Source organism: Eublepharis macularius, chromosome 10 (genome assembly GCF_028583425.1).
Source record: "Eublepharis macularius isolate TG4126 chromosome 10, MPM_Emac_v1.0, whole genome shotgun sequence".
Lineage (NCBI taxonomy): Eukaryota > Metazoa > Chordata > Lepidosauria > Squamata > Eublepharidae > Eublepharis > Eublepharis macularius.
Window position 1 is genome coordinate 81603490 of NC_072799.1, and position 21289 is coordinate 81624778.

Genomic DNA, 21289 nt, shown 5'->3' on the forward strand with positions numbered 1-21289 from the left:
GCGGTGGTGGTAGAATGGTCTGCTATATTTTAGGCTGCTGGTGAAAGCTAATGTTTTGTAATGCTCTCTTGTGGTAGACACTGCTTCCAAACAGAAACTCAGAAAATACTGGAAAGGGAGGATCTTTTCCCCTTTTGTGCTAGTTTTCTGGTTGCGTGGAACACTTTTTAATGCTAAGGAACCTTCAAAGATGGAAGCTTGTATCTACATTTTGAAATAATGATGCTATCTATTCTAGCACTTCATTGTTTATAAACCAAGCCTGAGGGAGAGTCACTTGCTTAAAGCCTGGGTGGATAAAAATCAATGATTTAAAAAAAAATAATCAAAAACATTGGATTTTTAAAAATTTAAATCAGCTTTTTAATTTGAATAAGATTTTTTTAATAAAATGTTTTTTGAGAAAAATATCTAAAGATAGTTTTCTATTTAAGATACATTATACTCCAAAGGTTATCACCATGAAATAAGGATTAGGTTTTAATTATGTAGCATGAGGCTGTATATTCATGCAATGTTTAATTTTTTTGGTAAATGAATTCCATTAATCCATTCACAATGCCATGCTCTTCCATGGTTTCTATAAGATTTTTGGGCAGTTTTTCTGTCTAGAAGATATTATCACAGATGCTTGGTTTTACAGTTCTCAAAACTGTGAATTTGTGTCTACAGAGATCACATCTCTTCTTCACAGCAAAAAGGTTATAGAATAAACATACACAGTTGAGAAAAAAACCTTAATCCCATTGTTCCTTTGCAAACCTTTGTACACAGAACCAATCCCTTCCCTCTTAAGTGCTAAGTTTAAAAAAATTCAATGAATAGAAGATTGTTGGGAGTAGAATAGATCTGCACAAGAAGCTAAGTGTGAGGAGTCTTTATGTAGAAAATAATAATTTAAATCTAGTTTTACTGACTAGTGATTTAAATCATGATTTCAATTGATTTGATTTAAATCAAATCCACCCTGCTTAAAGCTATCTCAGGAGTTCATGAACTTGGGATTTGCAGACTCATAGGTCTTCTAAAATGTTTTCTTAATGGGGTTCATTGCAGCCTGGAGTTGGATGGTGCAGATTTGGAAAATACTTTTCACTCCCCCCCCCCTTTCCCTTGCCTGATGATATAGCCTGAGTCTGAACTGGAGGCCATGCTGCTGTGTTTGTATTTTAAGGGTTAAAAAAATTGGGAGATTTGATGATGAATCTCCAATATAACATAGTTTGTCCCATAGTCATTATTCTGTGTCAGCTCCAAAGCATGTTATTTGTGTGCCAGTGGCTGTTGTGTTATGGCATCATCAGGTGTGTCTTTGAAAAGCATCTTTTGAGCCTCTCATGTGATGTATGTGAATGTAAATGTTTAGAGTAGCACATTGGAGAGCCACTCTTAAATAACGTTCTATCCAATGTGAGTTGACATTCCCAATTGAAATCAGTTTGAGACCCCCTCACAAAAAAACTGGAGTGTCTCGTATCCCTAAAGCTTAGATCTGTTATTAGAATGTACATCTTTGTTTCTAAAAATGCCTTTTGCTTTCTACCCCACATTGATAATGTTCTTATATAGATAATTCATGAAATTCAAAGGTGTTTCTAGAATCATGTGGAAAAAATTCTTTTGACTTGACACTGAGAGGCTGAGATCATTACCTCAGTGTGGTCTACCTCAACTCCATATTTGTATAATGAGATTATTACTCTGTTGATATACAGGATGGTTGTGGTTATATGAATGGCACCAGGTTCATTAATTTTTCCCACATTAAACGTTCTGGATAAATGTGTAGAACTTCCTCGTTGATATTGGTTGCACTTCCTATCGAGATGTTAATCCTAGCAAGCCGAGAACTGTATGGTAATCCCATTGGCAAGAATAAGCCAGTATTTGTGCTTCTTCATATACTGAATCTTGGTTTTGTTGTGTTCCTGTTTCTTCAGAAATTTGATCGGGGCTGTGTGTGTGTGAACCTTTAGCCGTGAAGGTCTATAAACCAGAAAAGGTCCACTGTCCTTTTAGAAGCAGTGCAGTCAAGAGTGTGTTTCTCTCCCCTTCCCAAATATTCCTGGTATCAGATTTTTCTTGTGGTGCTTCCTGTCATTTAGACTAATAGCCAATGTCTGGTCTTCTCATCTCATTGGCAGCCATTACAATAGAACTAGTGGAAACTGCTAAGTTCCTAAGCAGCTGTTTTTATAATTTGTTTGTAGAGTGACAAGCAAGAGCTCCTTCTCTCTCCAAGGCCCCCCACAGTTAGAACATATGAAACAGTCACAGGGGGTGACCTGCATGTGGTTGCATGTCAGGCGTCTGAACCAAACTAGGAAGAATATCATGGGATGGTGGTGCAGATTGTGCTCTGTGATGCTTCAGTCTCTAGATGAAGCTGTCATTGAGTCAAGTGGCTAGAATATGCGCACTTTCTCTCCCCCCTCCCCCATTGTAAAGGAAGCAATTGGATGAGTCAGGCAACCTAAACAGTGTCGAGTAGCACTCCGGCTCTTTTTTACATCCAATGGAAATGTTCTTTCTTTCCCTGACACAGCCGGTTGCATTTTTAACTCTGCGCCTCCTTGCTGTGCTAAGCATTCTGCATTGCTGTAGAAGTTACAGCAATGTGGAATAATGATTTGACTGCAGTTCCAGAAGAACAGCTCCTCTTGGTTAAACGTCAGTGCATCACACTCACTAAGAGGCTGGACTGGACTGGCATTAGAGGTTGTCCTAACTATGAATTTTATATGTTGCTAAACAGCGCAGTGTTATTTCAATGTTAGTTTTGTAAACCTAAATTGCTATGCAGTTGGTATGAAATTTGTAATTGAAAACTTAATCAGTAGCTTTCAACTGTAAACCCATTCATTGTTAACCCTGAAGAGCTACAAAGGATACAAATTGTATGTGTCTGTCCCTCATTCTTCCCTTCCAATTTTTCTTTCAAATAAAAATAATTAACACACCAAAACAGTTGATTTGCTAGTATGACCACCTCTGACTCCCAGTCCACCAGTTGAAAACCAGTAATCTAGATGACAGACCTCCAGATTAAAGTTTTGCTGTAAATTGTTGCAATAAGGAGAGTGAGAGATGGTTACAAAGTTCCCCTCTATTATCCCCACCATATAGAAATCTGTAGTAAGATTAACCAGAGTCAGTTGAGGCAGTTGAATGTATCTCTTCTAAAATTGCATGCAGTTATTTTGGGAAATGTTGGTTACGCACGGCAATCTCCAACTCTTCTCTCCTACTCACCCCTCCCCCTCTGCATTGTCTTTCTCTTGCACAACAGTCCCGGATCTCAGCCTTGACCTGAAAGGAACCTCTCTATAACTGGATTAATCTCCCAGTTTAAGCTTGCCGGTTCTACTTGGAGATTTAATACGTTGGGAACTGCCTGATGTATTTTAACTGGCGTAGTGGTTAAGAGCAGTGGGACTGGATTCCCCACTCCTCCACTTGAAGCCAGCTGGGTGACCTTGGGTCAGTCCCAGCTCTCTCAGAGCTCTCTCAGCCCCACCCACCTCACAGGGTGTTTTGTTGTGGGGATAATAATGACATACTTTGTAAACTGCTCTGAGTGGGCATTAAGTTGTCCTGAAGGGCGGTATATAAATCAAATGTTGTTGTAGTTAAAACTGAGGGTGCTTATTAGTGAACCTTCAGGTATGTGTGTCCTCTTGAAATATGAGTTACTTCTAGAATCTCAAGTCCTGTCCTAGTTAAATCTCTCCGTGGATGTGTGTACCATGAACCTCTCAAGGCATTGGATCCTGATAGTTTTGTGGTTTGACAACTGCAGCCCCTCTCCCCCATAAAACCCTCAGAAACCCATACGTAAAACTGGGTTTTTTTTAGAGCATTTCCTTCATAATAAATACATTCACAAAATATGCAAATGAATAAATGTATTGAATATGGTGAATGCTAACGTCCAAGTTTTAGAAAAGAGCAAGAGTCCAGTAGCACCTATAAGACTAACAAAATTTGTGGTAGTCTTACAGGTGCTACTGGACTGTTGCTCTTTTCTACTGCTGCAGACAGACTAACACGGCTAACCATCTTGATCTAGTCCAAGTTTTGTTCTTAACTATATGCCTCTGAGAAGAATGATAATAAAATCATTGTTTTAGAAAAAATAGTCAGTCGATGTAAGTGCTTATACTTCCATGTTTCTGTTTATATAAAAGATTGCCTCCAAAGATAGGGAAACTGAAAAGGACATTCACTTTAACTTTGATTTTTGTCATTTTGTGGCTAAAGAGAGGTAGGGGGATGAATACTTTCTGGAGTGCACATATTCTTTTTAAAACAGAGCATGCCCTGAGCAGTTAGTGGCCCGCCAAAGAAATGTACATGATAAGCTCAGCTGCTTGGAGTAAGCTGATGAAATCCTCAAGTGCCTCGAGTTGCTGTGTTGGCATATAAAATGCCACCGAGTTAAACATTTTCCAGGCATCTCTTGTAAACTGTTGGCAGGGTGGGGGGGTGGGGAAACAGGTTGCGTTGCAACACATGTTTAATTGTCTACTGATTAGGTCTTGCATAGGAAAAAATGTGAATCATCAGCCAGCACTTTATAACTTGGCTATTTATGTCCTTTTGTTTGCTGTTTGCAATGCAGAACCCTGGTATGAATGTATGGTTTACATTCAAGCATTTGATCACTGTCATGCTTGGAAACAAAGACATTGAGGGTTCTTGGTGAGCTGTCTGAAGATGTGAGCCTCAACTGGTATACTTGGAGTTGAACGCCACTGACAACAGTGGGACTGAACATGCTGCTTTTACGTTGCTGCTTGTTAAATAACTTGTGCTGTATTGGATGACCGCGGAATGTATATGAACTGGGAATCTTCTGAGAAGGTTGACTTAATTAAGCCTGTAAGGACTTTAAAATATAGTTGATGGCGGGTTTTTTTCTGGGAAAAGAGGTGGTGGAACTCAGGACCGCACAATGACATCACTTTGGGTCAGCTGGAAGAAGGGAGGAGTTTTTTAAAGTTTAAATCTCCCTTGTCGAAAATGGTCACATGAGTGGTGCCCCCCCCTGATCTCCAGACAGAGGGGAGTTTAGATTGCCCTCCACGCCAGTGACACGGAGGGCAATCTAAACTCCCCTCGGTCTGGAGATCAGGGGGTGGGGCCACCAGCCATGTGACCATTTTCAAGAGGTTCTGGAACTCCGTTCCCCCGCGTTCCAGCTGAAAAAAAGCCCTGGTTGATGGCATGCATGGGTGAAAGTAGCTGAAAGCTACTGTGGTAAAAAGAGGAGACTTTTAAAAAATTGTTTCAGCAGTGAAGTATGCTGTGTTACACTTATGGTTGTCAGCCCTGGGTTAGGAAGTTCCTGGAGGCGAAGCCTGGAGAGGGTAGAGTTTGAGGAGGGGAGGGGCCTCAGCACAGTGTAATGCCACAGAGTCCCTCTTTCCAAAGCAGCCATTTTCTCCCGGAGAACTGATCTCTGTCGGCTGCAGATCAGTTCTAATTCTAGGAGCTCTCCAGGCACCCCCTGAGGGCTGGCAACCCTAGACATAACATAAGCAGTAACTTGTCACAATGGTTAGATGCAGGTTTTCTTTTCCGAGATATACTAAAAGGTCTGTCAGGCTGGAGGATGTCAGCTAATCTACAAATGAATTTCTCCTGTATCTGTACTAACCAGGATGGTACTTGTGACATGGTTCAAAAATAAACTCCCAAATCAGGCAATCCTTTTGGGCAGCCTCTCTAGCAAGAGTGGGAATAGGCCAGCCAATAACAAAGCCCCCCTTGAAATGGGTAGGGGAAAGATCTGGAGTGGGAAAATATCACCTGTCCATGGGTTGGGGGCGGCGAGCATAAAAAATGATAAAACTCTGAAGTGAAAGTTATATGTGCCTTTCCCAGGAGCAAGCAAGGGAAGAGGATCTCCCTTGCTGTGTAGGCCCATGTCAGGCCAACAACCTGTGAGTAGGTTTGCCAGGCTGGTTGAGACATGGGGCAGAGACATGGGGATGGTGGCATGTTGGTGACAACATCATTTTTTAAATTGCTGGTCCTTACCAGAGGAAGACTTCTTGCCATAGTGGGAGACTTGGCAAACCTATTGGTAAGACAGTAAGCTAGGGAAAGCTCTCCTGCAATTTGCATCCATCATCCCTTTTTGTTCTGTTTCCCCCAAATAAAATTAGAATGTCTTATTTGAAAGCCTGTGCCATCCCCAGAATGCTCAGTGTAAAAAAAAAAAATCTGTAGTATAAGGAGAGCCAGTTTGGTATAGTGATTAAGAGCAGCAGGACTCTAATCTGGAGAACTGGGTTTGATTCCCCACTCCTCCACTTGAAGCCAGCTGGGTGACCTGGGGTCAGTCACAGCTTCTTGGAGCTCTCTCAGCCCTACCCACCACACAGGGTGATTGTGAAGATAATAATAACATACTTTGTGAACCGCTCTGAATGTGGCATTAAGTTATCCCAAAGGGCAGTATATGAATTGAATGTTGTTGTTATTAAGTGAGCCAAGCTGCATATTTAATTGCATGGGGGGAGAATGTCCAGAGAGACTCTGAAGTACTTTACAAAGTACATCGGACTTTGCCTCAGATCTCAAACTGGCAGATGGTGGTAGCTACTTGGTCAGTGTATGTGGGCTATTATTTTGGAGCACTTAATAATCAAATGAGCTCCTGAGAAACTGGGGAAATCGGGCCCTTCGTCTCTGGTTCTCCCCTGCCTTTCCTGAGGGGCCAGTGACAGGTCCTTTTTTGTTTTATATCTCCATTGATAATCCAAAAAGAGAATGCAACAAATCAACTGGTTTGTTAATGAACTTGACGATGAAATATTAGCTGCCTGCTTCCCAAGTTCATGAAGATACCACACTGGAACCTATTGAAATTTGCATTGATATTCCCCTAATGAATAACGGACTTTTTTTTGGTAGACTGAATCATCATACTTTATGTATCTTCGGGTGCGCAAGAAATAAACAGAGCCAGCATCAGTTACTGAGTAATTCAGTACTGTGTATCCATGTGCAAACCAGCCCTGAAAGTAGTGAGTAATAAACACATGTATGCAGGAAAAGCCTAATGACTACATTTAGCTGGAAAGAAGCAGCTTTGAAATTGAGAAGTGTTGCTATGTGATGAATGCTTATGTCTTTCTCCTTCTCAGTTCTTCCTCATTCCCGTTGTTGTCTGCATTTTTCCCATACTTAGCATCAAAACTTTTGATTGTTGAAAAGGGAATTTTAAAAACATTGGTACAAAAGATACCCAGAGGCTGACAATTTGGACCAGGAGTTGGTGAACCCCTTTCTCTGCATGTTACACCTGCATGCTCCTTTGTGTGTCTGTTTCTTACATGCTCTGCGACTCAATTTTTTTCTTGCTTGGAGATACTAGACACACAAAGGCCCAGAAGAGAGAGAACCAGAAAAATTAAATGGAACCCCCCCACTCCTTTTTCAATCCAGTGAAGGCTTTTTTACTCTTTTCCCCAAAGGAAAAAAATAGAATAATTTTTTAACCAATAAAAAAACTCCAGTGAAACATTTTCTGGGTTGGAATGAGTGATATTTCAATTTGTTCATATCTTTACACTCTGATTTTCCCCCCGATAGAGATCCACAGCTGCCTACATTTCTTTCTTCCTCTAGACTGAGAGAAAGTGACTAGCCCAAGTTCACCCAGTTCATCTGGGTCTCCAGATCCTAGTCTCACACACTAACTACTATACCATGCCAGTTTTAAAGTAAGGTTATGTTCATTCAAATGGCTTTTTAAAGAACGGTGTAGTATATCTTGTTCAAAAATTTCCAGCAGTGATAATCAGACTTCAACAACACTATTTCCATTAATTTTGTTGTAGGCCCCTTAAGCCCTTCCCTCCTCATGCACTTTATAGCCACAGGCCTGCTGGACATGAGTGGCAGGGGTTCTCGAAAAACATTCAGAGATGATAATCGAAATAGAAAAACTGAGATGGATACAGTGTGACATCTTCATTTATTTCATAGAATCATAGAGTTGGAAGGGATCTTTAAGGTCATCTAGTCCAACCCCCTGCGCAATGCAGGAAATTCACAACTACCTCCCCAATCCAGTCGTCATAGTTATTCACAGAATAGTTTTCACTCTATTTTCCGCTGCAAAGGATTCTGACAGAGCCTTTATAGTGTAGTGGTTGGACCAGTACCTGGGAGACCTAGGTTCGAATCCTCCGCCACTGGAACTTGTTGGGTGACCTTGTGCCCATCACACATGCTCAGCCTAGCCTACTTCACAGGGTTGTCATGAAGATAAAACAGAAGAGAGGAATAATGTACGGTTGCATGAGGTCCCCATTGGGGAAAAAGGTGGGAACCTGAGGTGTCACATGGGGGTGCTGCTGTGGTAAGGGGAACTGATATTTATTTCCAGGTGTGGGTTCAACCTAGTAGTTCTCAACCTAGTAATTCTCTTAAAATGACTTGCAGTTTTTAATTCTGTTTCAGAGTATTAATGTCTTTCAGTTTGTGTTCAGGAAATTTAAGCTCCATATCACTAGAGGTACAAAGCAGGAGCTGTCCTTAAAGGGTTTATTTTTGAGTAATATGGGATGGATTGCTCTTTAACTGTCTGTGTAATGTAGCTGTCTTACAAAAGTCTAGTTGGTGTTAAAACCAATATATCTAATTCTCAACATGGCTGTATCTGTGGATAGTTGGATGCTGAGATGAGGGCAATGAGCAGGTAAGACCAGGGCTTTTTTTCAGCTGCAACGCGGTGGAACGGAGTTCCGGAACCTCTTGAAAATGGTCACATGGCTGATGGCCCCGCCCCCTGATCTCCAGACAGAGGGGAGTTGAGATTGCCCTCTGTGCTGCTGAGCGGAGGGCAATCTAAATTCCCCTCTGTCTGAAGATCAGGGGGCAGGGCCACCAGCCATGTGACCATTTTCTCTGAGGGCAACCTCCTTTCCTAGGAAAAAAGCCCTGGGTAAGACGCACAGTTCTATAAAACTGAGAAAAGTCTCAAGTGTACAAAAAAATCTGACATCTAAACAAAATTACCTTTCAGGAGTTAAACTACCCAAAATAATAGAAACAGTGCCTGTACCTTTAAGATAGGAATGCTGCATGGATATTGTGGTGGTTGATAGGCAACAACAAAAACAACATTGCCAGCTTTCAAACTTTGTTTACTGTTTGTAAAAGGCAGAGGAGAGTCCTTTCCAGGCTCTTCTCCTTCCTGCCATCGAGGGAGTTCTCATTCGGACCAGGCTAAGCAGCAGCCACTGGGCAATTTGCTACCATATGTTTTGCACAACTCACGCAGTGGTACAACTTGATGCTACACAACTCACTTGGGCCCAGTGGCAGCCTCTATACAACTTCCATGGTTTGGCTGAGCCCAGTGGTGGCCCACCACCCATTTCACCTGACTGACTTGCTACCGCGTGACTTAGCAACTTGGCTGGGCTTTTCCCACAAACAGACTCCTTGGGGAGATTAAGGGAAGGAGAGGAACGCTGAGTGCTGTGTGGTATAACAGTTCAAGTGTCAGACCAGGATCTGGGTGGTCCAGGTTCAAATCCCCGCTCTGCCTTGGAAGCTCACAGGTTAAACTTGGACAAATCTTTCTCTTTTACAGCATTGTTGTGAGGACAGAATGGATGAGAGGAGAAATATGTAACCTACTTTGGGTTCCCAGTGTGGGAAAAGGTGGGATATAAATGAAGTTAATGAAATAATGTTCACTGCCTTGGATGCCTTTTTGGGTAGAAAGGTGGCATACAAATACTTTAAACTGCAGTGAAGAAATTCGAAGAAGATTGAGACTTGGAAGAGCAACTGTGAGGGAGCTAAATAAGATCCTTAAAGATAAAGATGTCTCTCTTGGAATCAAAATTAAAATAATCCAAACTATGGTATTCCCCATTACTATGTATGGATGTGAAAGTTGGACGGTGAAGAAAGCTGACAGGAGGAAAATTGATTCATTTGAAATATGGTGTGGGAGGAGAGAGTTGCGGATACCATGGACAGCCAAAAAGCCAGATAAGTGGGTACTAGATCAAATCAAGCCTCAATTCTCCTTGGAAGCTAAAATGACAAACCTGAGGCTATTGTACTTGGGTCACATCATGAGAAGACAAGGTCAATAATGCTAGGAAAAGCGGAAGGCAGAAGGAAAAGAGGAAGACCTAAAACAAGGTGGCTTGACCCAATAAAAGAAACCACGCCCTCCAGTTTGCTGGATCTGAGCAAGTCTGTTAATGATAGGACGTTTGGGAGGTCTTTCCTTCTTAGGGTTGCCATAGATCGGAGGCGACTTGATGGCACATAACACACAAATATAAATAAAACTGAAGATGGAGGAATCAGATAAAAGAAAAGTTGGTTGAGTGGGAAAGAGAGAAGAAAGGGAAAGGTGAGAATGTAGGAAAAGTGTCAATTCAGTACACTACTTTGAAAAATCATTGCAGTATTAATTTTTATGCTGTTAACTAGGTACAACAGAATGCAGCACATGTGTTTAAGCTGTAGGAGCATAAGTGTACTGTATGATTGGGTAGAGGGTATTTTGTCAACATGCTATGTTGCAAGTGTTGAAGTCTGTTTTTAGACTTCTGCTTCCATCAGGAGACTTTCCATTAATAACTCTGTCCTTTTCAATCCTACTCTTAAGATTTATTTAAAGTAACGGTAGCCTCTTTTTTTTCCCCCTCTCCAGAGGAAGTGGGTGTTGCTGTCACACAGTTCCTCCTGGGAAATACAACAGTGCTAGTATGAACGAAGCAGCACTTACATTGTTGTAACATTTATATTCTCTCTAGCAGCTTCCTATTAGGAGACATTCAGTCAATATGCACGTTTTTGGGGGGAGGGGTCCAAGATCTTGGATAACGAATAATTGATAGGATTGTTTGGAAATGATCTAGAGAACCATAAGGGTAGTTTGGTAAGCCAGAGATTACTTTTTGCTAATCACAGCTTTCCAACTACTGCAGTGAAGACTGTTTTTGAACTGGAGGAAAGCTCCAAAAGCAATTTCTGATACGGCATGCTTGAAAGGAACCTCTGTTGGGGATGGGTAGTAGAAGTCCTTGACTGTAACCTAAGTAATTCTTTGGATCTTGATCTATGTTAAAAAGTTCTAATGTTGCTTGAATTGTTACTGTGGAATGGGGTTCAGGGAGTCTCATGACTAACTAGGGTTGCCAGCCTCCAGGTGATGGCTGGAGATCTCACGGAAACATCTCTCATCTCCAGGCGACAGAGCTCAGTTCCCCTGAAGAAAATGCCTGCCTTGGAAAGGAGCTGAGGTCCCTCCCCTCCCCAGGTTCCACCCCTCAAATCTCCAGGAATCTCCCAACCTGGAGCTGGCAACCCTATGCCTCACAGGAGTCTTACGTTCTTACCTGTTATCACCGAGTGTGCTGTATCTCAATACCTGCCTAGTTGCTTTGCTTTTAGTGACGTAGAGGGCATAAGAATAGTTGAAAGCACCAATATGTCTTGTTTCTCAATATTGAATTGAGATAATTAGTGTACAAGATATTAACAGTAACTAAGGAAGAGATAATATATGTTTTACATTAGCATTTACTTGGTTTCCAGTGATGGGAGCCAATTGAATAAAAATTGTGGGAGACACCGCCCTATTCACATCAAGTTGACGTATGCTTAGAGTAGGCATATTGATAAGATGCGTTCTGCAGAGGTCGCTCAATAGCACTAATGTTAGGTTATATTTAGAGCTTGTGTGTGCAGCACCGTTAGAGTAAACCGACTATTAATACTGTTCAGTTATTTATAAGCAACGTAGGGTGATTTTAGTTTCTATAGTGGGGTGGTTGGTTACTTTACCTCTTACAAATTTACTACTTTAGAAATTAAAAAAAACACAGCCAAGTTGCTCTTTCTCAGCCAGTATGGCACTGAAGTATAAGGAAGTAAACTGGTTTTACAGCTTTTATATTACAAAAACTGAAGCCCTGCTTAAAAACTTGTTAGTAAAAGCTTCATCATTATTTTGGGAAGTAGAAACATGGTTTTATGCTTGAGGCAGGAGAGGAAATCTTAAAATTTCTTTTAAAAATTAGTTCAAAAGTGTATATAATACTAGATGAAAAAAATAAGCCAGAATACCAAAAGAGCTACTTGGTAACTTGAAGCTGTAGTAGTAACAGGGCATTTTTCAGCTGGAACGCGGTAGAACGGAGTTCCGGAACCGCTTGAAAATGGTCACATGGGTGGTGGCCCCGCCCCCTGATCTCCAGACAGAGGGGAGTTTAGAGCGGCGCGGAGGGCCATCTCAACTCCCCTCTGTCTGGAGATCAGGGGGCGGGGCCACCACCCATGTGACCATTTTCTCCGAGGGCAACCCACTGAGTTCCACTACCTCTTTTCCCAGAAAAAAAGCCCTGAGTAGTAATAGGAACTAGCTTGGGGGAGAAGCTTGGCACTTCATTCCCCTCCCCCATTTGCTTCTTGAGGTTGCCTTACACCAAACAAATAAGGTCACTGGAGGTTTTCAAATGTGCAGTCTACTGTCTTTCGATGTGCAAGGGAGCCATTTTAACTGTGTGCAAGTGGTAGTTCTTACTTTTAAAAACCCGTTGAGCAAGCATCTGCATTACAGAAGAAGCTGTTCAAAGTCTGAAAGGTAATAAGATGAAATGCAGTCCAGTGCTGCTTCAAATTGGAATTTGAGATTCAAACATAAATAGGTTCCAAACTATGATTTAAATAGCCTTTGAGTCTAGGGTTTCCAGGTCCTCTAACCCTCCTAACGAGAGGGGGGACCTGGCGCTTACTTTGTGTTGTCTCCATGTGTTTTCATGTGCGCTCAAAGCACATACCCACTCCCCAGCGCATGTGTGATGACTTCACTTCCAGCAATTCCTGGATGTATGATGACTTCACTTCCAAAATTGGCCCCAGCGAAGTGTGGGAGCATGCCTGTGGCCAGAGCAACAATGTCACTTCAGGAAGTGATGTCATAATGCCCCCGGGAGTGAGCATGCCGCACATGTTCCCAAGGTGTCTGCTGGTGGCAGGCGACTTTTGGGGGGGCTTGCCACCTCCCGCTGATCACTAGAGGATCAGCAGGCAATGAGGCAAGCCCCCAGAAGTTTGCCTGCCACTGGCAGGGAATCCTACTTTAGTCCTTAGTTCTTTCATTTTTATTTAATAATACAAATAATATTTTGATCAAGAATACTTGGTCTTTACATTTGGTTTTTTATTTGGTTTTTTTAAATAACAGGGTTCTTAGTGTAGGATATTACAAAGGTAGGTTATTAATACGTACACTAGCGAAGTATACGTAAGATTTAGGTATGACCAACTGCACATATAACTGCTTGGTCCTATCTCCAAAGAACCCAAGGAATTTTAGTTCACTTAGGGCCAAGCTACAAGTGACGAATGACACCTGAACGGCTAGTGAACAGATTCACGTGTATTCCTCCCTGTTCGCTTGCACTCCACTTGCGCTCCACTTGATCATGAAGTGAATTACGAAGCTAAGGTTGCTAATCATGATCAAGTGGAGCGCAAGTGGAGCGCGAGCGAACAGGGAGGAATACACATGAATCTATTCAGTTGCCGTTCAAGTGTCATTCGTCACTTGGAGCTTGGCTCTTAGAATTGTTATATTTATAACACCATCCTTCACAGAACTAGAACTACAATTCCCATGTAGGAAGGAATGGCTGTTAGAACACTGATGTGGCTGTGCCATCGAGGAGTTAAACCATACCAAGTGGACTTCCTTCTTCCTAACAGAGGTGTCTTTGAAATATCTGATCCGCTTGAGTTCAGGCTGGTGTTTGTGTAAAAATTCCATAGAAATCTTTTCCGCTCATAGTGGTAGTTGCAGGGAATGAGACATTTCGTTCAAACTATGAAGCTAAGGTTGCCAATCTCCAGGTGGGGCCTGGGGTTCTCCTGGAATTACAGCTGCAATCGGGGTACGTTTTCCTGGAGACAAGGGCAGCTTTGGAGGTAGACTGTATGGCATTAAACCCCCCTGGTGGGCTCCCGTCCCCCTCCCAAACTCCACTGTTCCCAGACTGTGTCCCAGATCTCCAGAAATCTCCTGGAATTAAAACTTCCCTCCATAGCGGTCCAGGCATTATACCTTGCTGAGGTCTTTCCCTTCCCCCACCCCCTTCTTCATGCTCTACCCCTTAAATCACTAGTAATTTCCCAACCTGGAGCTGGCAACCCTATGCCCAACCTAGAGTTGGCAACATTTTATAGCTGGTGATAAATTATAATTTGATGCGGATTGGCTCATAAAAGCAGGAGAATTATGGATTTATTTCTGTCATTTCTCTTTAAAGCTAAGATCTAAAAATGTACTCTTTACATTCTTTTATTGAAAGCACTCTTAATGCCAAATCTTCAGGTGGAATTTACTTGCAAGTAAGTGTGCTTAATTAAGACCCCAGTCCTCCTTGTTGTGTTTACACCGTTGTTTCTCTTTAGGTGAAATAGGCAGGGAAATATGTTACAACAAAATGGCCTTTTGTATTAATGAGTGATTACTGTCTGCTTAGCACCTTAAAAAGAAAAGATGTTAATGCTCAAAACTCCACTTAACGCTACTTCATGCATAAAAACTTTTGTGAAGTTCTCTGATCATCTTCAATCAAAATACACATTTCTGAAGGGAAGCAAATATGTAGGTAGCAGTTTGACAGTGTTGGGTTTCTCCCAAGATTCAAAGACTAGTTGGCAATCATGTTCTCTTGCAGTTGCTAGGCGATGTGGAATGCCGATAGTCCATAGCTCCTCCCACAGCTTGATGGCTAACCAGTTGCTCATTTTATCAAGCTGCCCTTTCCTTTTGCTGTAGCTAGGATATGGTGCTAACAACGATTGCAGGGCACAAGAAAGCCTGTGTGCCATTATCCCTTCTTAAAAGCCATGGAGGGTTTGGCAAGAGCTACTGGGTACAGAACTGTTGGCAAACAACTAGTCCGTGATGCACAGCTGGCAGCAAATCCCAGGAAAATTCTTGAGCAGGGGGAAAAAGTTACTAAACTTTGCCCTGTTGCGGCTGCTCGGCTGAAATGGTCTCTGAATAGAGCAGTCTAAGATTCTTTGTCAAATCTGCTTTGGATTTTTCCTTTTCTAGCAGTGACTTCTTTGCTAATGTGCCCTAATGTAGCAGCAAACCATACAGAGTAGTTTTTTAAGCAAATAAAGAGATGGTGAGTACTTCATTTAAACTACTTAAGTTGTGAGAAAATTTGTTCCAGCACTAATAATTTTTAAGCTTTGAACAATTCACTTTGATTATTATGGAATGGATTTTGTTTGGGTAAAAAAATAACTTTGGCTGCTTTAATGGCATCATTGGTAGTAAAACGTATCTAATAAGGTTAACTAACAGCAGCATAGATTATGAAGTATTTTTTCAAACTGGACAGGTTATGAACCTTATTAGACGGTTGTCCTAACATATGGCACTGAAAAACATATTTGATCATGATAATTAGTATTAAGATGTTCTATTCTTGAAAATAAACACATTCTAAGGAAGTTCGTGTTGCTGATCTAGGCTATCTTGAAAAGCAGCAAATGACTTTGCCAGAACTAGTTCCAATGTTTTTTCCCAATTAGGATCAAACTAGCAAATAGCAAGTAAGCAAGAATGAAATATGGCCAGAATGAAATATAACTGCTTTAGCCTTGCTGAAGAGGTAAGAGTGAAATTAAACATTTTTTTAGTATGCCTTTCCCCAGGTTCTTGTGTACCAAGATGAATTCAGCTATCTTGGTCTTGCTGTTTCTTATGTTTTCTGTAGAGACACTGACATCTTTCCAAAAAAGTTTTAAAAGAATGCTTAATGCTTCTTCAAACAGAACTGCAATCAATGAATTTTTAAGGGGATCAATGGCACGCGAATTTTATTTTGAAGTCTATATCTATCCTTTCAACAAAGCATGTTATGATACGTTTCTGTTCTTAACCCCCCCCCCCCCAAATGCTACTCCATCTGGATAGAAAATGTGTGTGTGGAGTCCTGGACTAAACTGTTGGTCTTGGGAAGGCATTCTGAATATTCTTACTGATATTGCATATGAAGAATTAATAGGAGCAACTGAACGGCTGAGATCCAGAGGACCAGATTCATAGTGGGGGGAGGTTGGGGGGGGTTGAGTTTGGGCTGCAGCTGGAGGCAAGGAAGTCATGTTCTGTAGCTAGAAATCTCTTCTGATTGTGGAAACACTCAAACAAGCGGAGTATCTAAGATTGTTGGTTTGAGATACGTTGGAGAAGTTAATGGTGATGACTTTTCCATGACATTAGGGCTTTTCCCTGAAGAAGAATTTCAGACTTCGGCTGTCTTAAAAGTTGAAAGGTTAACAGTGTAAATAGCTTTTTGTTTTAAGCTTTATTTTATATGTATAGAACATGATTACACAAAGGCTGTCAATGCTTTGTAGCTAGGATTTAATTAAATAGTTTTAATGTCACTAAATGTACCAAGCCGTGATTGAATGGTTTAGAAGCTCTCCTTGTGAAAATAACTTGGAATCAGGACATGATTTTAAAGGCATATTTTACAACTTGAAACAGCCTTATAGTACATGAGTGCTTCATAAACCATTATCTCTTAACAGAGGTGCATTCTTGGCATCAATTATTCTTTCTGTTGTTGGACACAACTGGTGTCCCGAATGTCCTTTTAGCCAATCATAATAATAATAAAAATAATAAAATAATAATACTTAAAAAAATAATAAGACACAGACACGTAGTCCTGCGGATGAAGCAATCTATAACGTTTATTAAACGATGGAGGAACGATGGTTACAGAAAGAGTGAAAGGTCCCCACGTGTCCAATGCTCATCAAAGCTACAGTTGCAGTACAAAGCAATTAATACCTTTTGGTTAATTATAATATTTGTTATTCCATTGGCTCAGAAAAAACAGTGGTCCCCATTGGCTCAAGTGGGCAACCACCTCTCATGATACAAGTGTGTAAGGGTATTCTCATTGGAAGAAACAACTTAGGTCAACAGCATAGTTACAATCTCCCGATTGCCATTTCTTTATCTTATCTGTCCTTGGTTCTGTCTCTGAAAGGAACATCTTTCTTCCTTTCCCACACATCTCTTTCATAGGCTTCTCATTCATGCCCATTCCTTTGGTCTATGTAACATTTAGTAAAGGTGCCCCGTTGTTGCTTCTGGCAACCTTGTGGGCTTCAAGCGGAGAATATTTCTCTTGGTTCCGTGGAAGAGAAGTGCGCTCCCTTCCCTAGGAATGTGCTTAAAGTTACATCCAGCACCCCTTCTCACAGTAATTTACATGTGTATAACATACATTCTGCTTTGGTCTTTTGTATCAAGTCTCATTTTCTTGCAAGCTTCGTTACAAATACTACATTAGCTCCTGAGAATAGTAAAAGTGCATAACAGTGATAGAAGGCACATAAAGGTACATAAAATCTTACATTAAATCCATTTAATGCTGTTATCCACCTGCTTGCGGGGAGGGCGGAATATAAATACGATAAAATAAATAAATAAAAAAATATATTTCCCACACTGTCCTTAAATAAGATGAAAGCAGTAACCATACCGTTTGACTGTGGTGTTTCACTTCAGATGATAATTTGTGACGTTCATTTATATTCAGTGGTAGCCAGGGCTTTTTTTCTGGGAAAAGAGGTGGTGGAACTCAGTGGGTTGCCCGCGGAGAAAATGGTCACATGGCTGGTGGCCCCGCCCCCTGATCTCCAGACAGCGGAGAGTTGAGATTGTCTGGAGGGCAATCTCAACTCCTCTCTGTCTGGAGATCAGGGGGCGGGGCCACCAGCTATGTGACCATTTTCAAGAGGTTCCGGAACTCCGTCCCCCCACGTTCCCCCTGCTTATGAAACATCTAGTAGAATGCCTAAGTTCATGTTTCTTACTGAAGTAGTGAGATTTTGGTCAGACAGTGGAGAATAAATATGTGCTTGGTTTGCTTATGAGGTCAGACTTCCACATACCTAAGGGATATGTATTTCTCTCACTATGTCACTGGGCCAGTGAAACCAGATTCTGAAGAAATTGTAGCTTAAAATAAGAATCTGTTTTAGGATTGGCTAGTGAATGGTATGGTATAGACAAAGTACGAATGGTGTTCAATAGACGAGTGAACTTTTAAGGGTTGTGTTGGACCTTTTCTCTTGTAATAAATTGGGTGGGTGTCAGTGAAAGCAATCTTGGCTTCTGCCCTTAACCCCAAGGTAAATCTAGAATCAGATGAGCCATGTGATAGAAATTCTGTTCTGCAGCATAGCATGCATGTCTTTTCTGCTGTATCTGAAGGACTTTATTCGTACCATATTAGAAAAACAAATGATACAATGTTTAATAATAATAACAGCATTCGATTTATATACTGCTCTTCAGGACAACTTAACATCAACTCGGAGCGGTTTATAAAGTGTGTTACTATTCTCACGACGACAATCACTCGGTGAGATGGGTGGGGTTGAGAGAGCTCTGGGAGGTCACCCAGCTGTCTTCAAGTGGAGGGCTGGAGAATGAAACCTGGTTCTCCAGATTGGAGTCCTGCCGTTCTAAACCACTACTCCAAACTTCTTGGTATTAAATTTGCCCTTACTGAGTAATTCTGTATATTGATGGGGGAATAGGGTTGGATGTAATCCAATTTCTTCAAAACTATCACTAATTAATATCCTCAGCATTCTAAAATAGCACTAGATTTTTTTTTTGAAAAAAAATTGTGGGTTTTTGTATCCTATTTTTAAAATGTCACTGCAATCCATTATAAGAAAGGTAGGGGGGGGGCTCTTTTGGGATACTCTCCAAAACACAGCAAGCTTTGTTTAGTAGCCCTGTTCATTGTTACTGATTTCAAAGACTTTAATATAATGCATGTTTAAATTGGATAATACTGCACTGTAGATAATTGTAAGCTGCTTCCTGTGTGACAGTGGCAGTAGAGATGTAATGCAGATGGCAAATTCAAATGTTTCATTTAGAAAAAGGAAGTGACTACTTGTATGCCTGGGAATATCATTTCTGATAATATAAACAAAACAAGATTCCTATAACGTAATCTGCTGTAACAAGACTGCTTTTTTGTACTCAAATAAGTATCTAGCTGTGTGGCCTGTGTGAGTTTAACACTGTATGCAACCTTAATTAAAAATGACTGTGGTTAACTTTTAAAGAAGAAAACATCTCTCTCTGCTTCTGGCCCTCCCAAATTATTGGCTTGGATCCCTTTAAGAACTGGCTTCGGCCCAAATACCATTGTGACTACGTTTGCAGAAGCTGCTGTTGCTGCTGAAATGATAGCTGTAGCACAAACGGGGTTTCGAAGAGTATTCCTGTGCTTTAAAACTGTTTTTGCCCTTAAAGAAACTTAAAACTTGTTGTGTCTGCTGTACAGCACCTACACAATCTATTTGTATCTGGAATGCAGACAAAGTGAAACGCTTTCAGCCCAAGGACTGAATTTGCCTGCTTCCAGTGCCAGATATCTGACTGAAGAGAAGTGCACTTTTAGGAAGGAATAATTGTGGTTGAGAAACCATTAGGTTAATGCAGAATGCTTCGGTATTAACTCTTTGGTTATATAAAATCAAGCTTAGTTCTAAGAGGGTGTGTACATATATCTGTCGAAAGGGAAGCAGGTTTTTTTTTTTTTTGCAGGGCCAGCTTGAGGTGGAGGGCAAGAGCAATGTGATAGAAGACACAGAAACACCAGATGGGATTTAAAAGGTCACAACTGTATTGATTACAGCTTATGGAGCATTGGCACTGTGTGGGGCTCGGATCCAAACATCGGCTGACCTACCTGCCAGCTGATGACACCCTCAGCCCACCTGCTGAGGGGAGAAATGTAGGATGACAGCCAGTGGGAATTCACATGGGCATAAACCTCTGCGTGGTTCCCCTGCCACCTGGGAGGGACCATGTCCTGAGCTGGGCTTTCCCCCACTGTGTCTCACACCCCAAGATGCCTTAAGAGGATCCTCAGCTTTGGGGGAATGGTACACACAGGCTGTATTTCTCCCAAAGGATCCGTGCCCCATGCCCCGTACCAAACGGCCTCCACTAAAGTTGTGACAAAGGAAAAACAGCCCAGCCACCAAACCCGTTTCTCTGCAATCGATCCATGCCCCCATGCCAAACTGCCACAAAAGCCCCAGAATGGATCCTGCCAAAGCTTCTAAAGCTGCAGTCATCTCCACAGGCTGTTTCGAATGTCCAGTAACCAAACATCCTGTATCCAACTGGACAGGTGCACCCCGTCGAGACAGAACAATGCCTTCACTCAAAATGAAGTATCTGGATGACGGGTGACTTAATACGGCAGCATTCTGCCTCAACAAAGCTCTCTGCTGCCTTGACCACCCTTCTCCTGGCCAAATCCACTTTCCCGGGGGACATGGAGCCCCTTCCATGAGCACCGTTCCAACAGATCCAACCATAACAGGTGCAAGTTCAGAAAATGCCGTAACGAAGTTCCCAAATCCTCCCTGATCTACCCATGATAAGTCCAAACCCAGGCAGTCGCTTAGAATAAAAAAGTGTGTTTACCAGAGGCAAAAGTGGAATGAAAGCGCATATCACACACAGCAATTTTTCTTTCAGAGCCTCTTTAGTGCTCTCTGATTTAAAGTATTGGGCCTTCTTCGGGCATCACCTTGCACATGGGAAAAATCAATAGCTGCCAGTACACATGAATTCTCTGAGGTGGCCTCCACTTTGTGGAATGGTCTACCTGAGGAGGTTAGGAGAGCTTCCACTCTCCTGGCCTTCCGCAAATGATGCAAAACTGAACTGTTCAAGAGGGCTTTTTTAGATAGGAGGGTTGTACTATAAGGAAGTGGTGTCAGGTTATGGATGACAGGATACAGCAGGCAGATCTCTGGGCCATTGCATCAAGACACAGGTTCCTGGTTAAATGGCTTTTTATTCAGAAATCAGATCATTTCCATATACAGGTCCACAGCTTACTTAGAAACAAGAAAGCTTCTAGGCAGTGCAGCTTCCTTGAGAGGAATAGAGGCTTGAGGAAAGTACAGGTCTAAATACTCAAACATTTCCCCCCCCCCAACCCACCAGTTTTGAGCGGGAAGAAGTTTGGGAAACTTTTGCTGGAGTTTATACATCAGCTAGACAAGACAGAAAGAAACGGTAACATTTTCAGACACCCCAAGGTCATTTCGGTGAGCTTCAAAGAAATAGATTACCCAGCTGTGTTCTCAGGCTGGGAGAGGGAGAAAGGAAAGTGATGCACATAGCATTTGCAATATGAAATCAAAACACAGCAAC

The 21289-nt window shown here is 41.7% G+C and overlaps 1 protein-coding gene across 4 annotated transcripts in view; it reads left to right on the forward strand.

The window, feature by feature from the left end:
- Nucleotides 1-21289, forward strand: part of MTUS1 (microtubule associated scaffold protein 1) — a 154943-nt gene that overhangs the window by 1801 nt on the left and 131853 nt on the right. For 2 of the 4 annotated variants that reach the window (XM_054989686.1, XM_054989690.1), the window contains exons 1-2: nt 14838-15188; nt 15601-15680. The exons of the other annotated variants lie outside the window; for them this stretch is intronic. The gene's annotated coding sequence lies outside the window, so the exon portion shown is untranslated. Of the gene's footprint in view, nt 1-14837; nt 15189-15600; nt 15681-21289 lie in introns of those variants that run through there. 4 annotated transcript variants of the gene reach the window in all.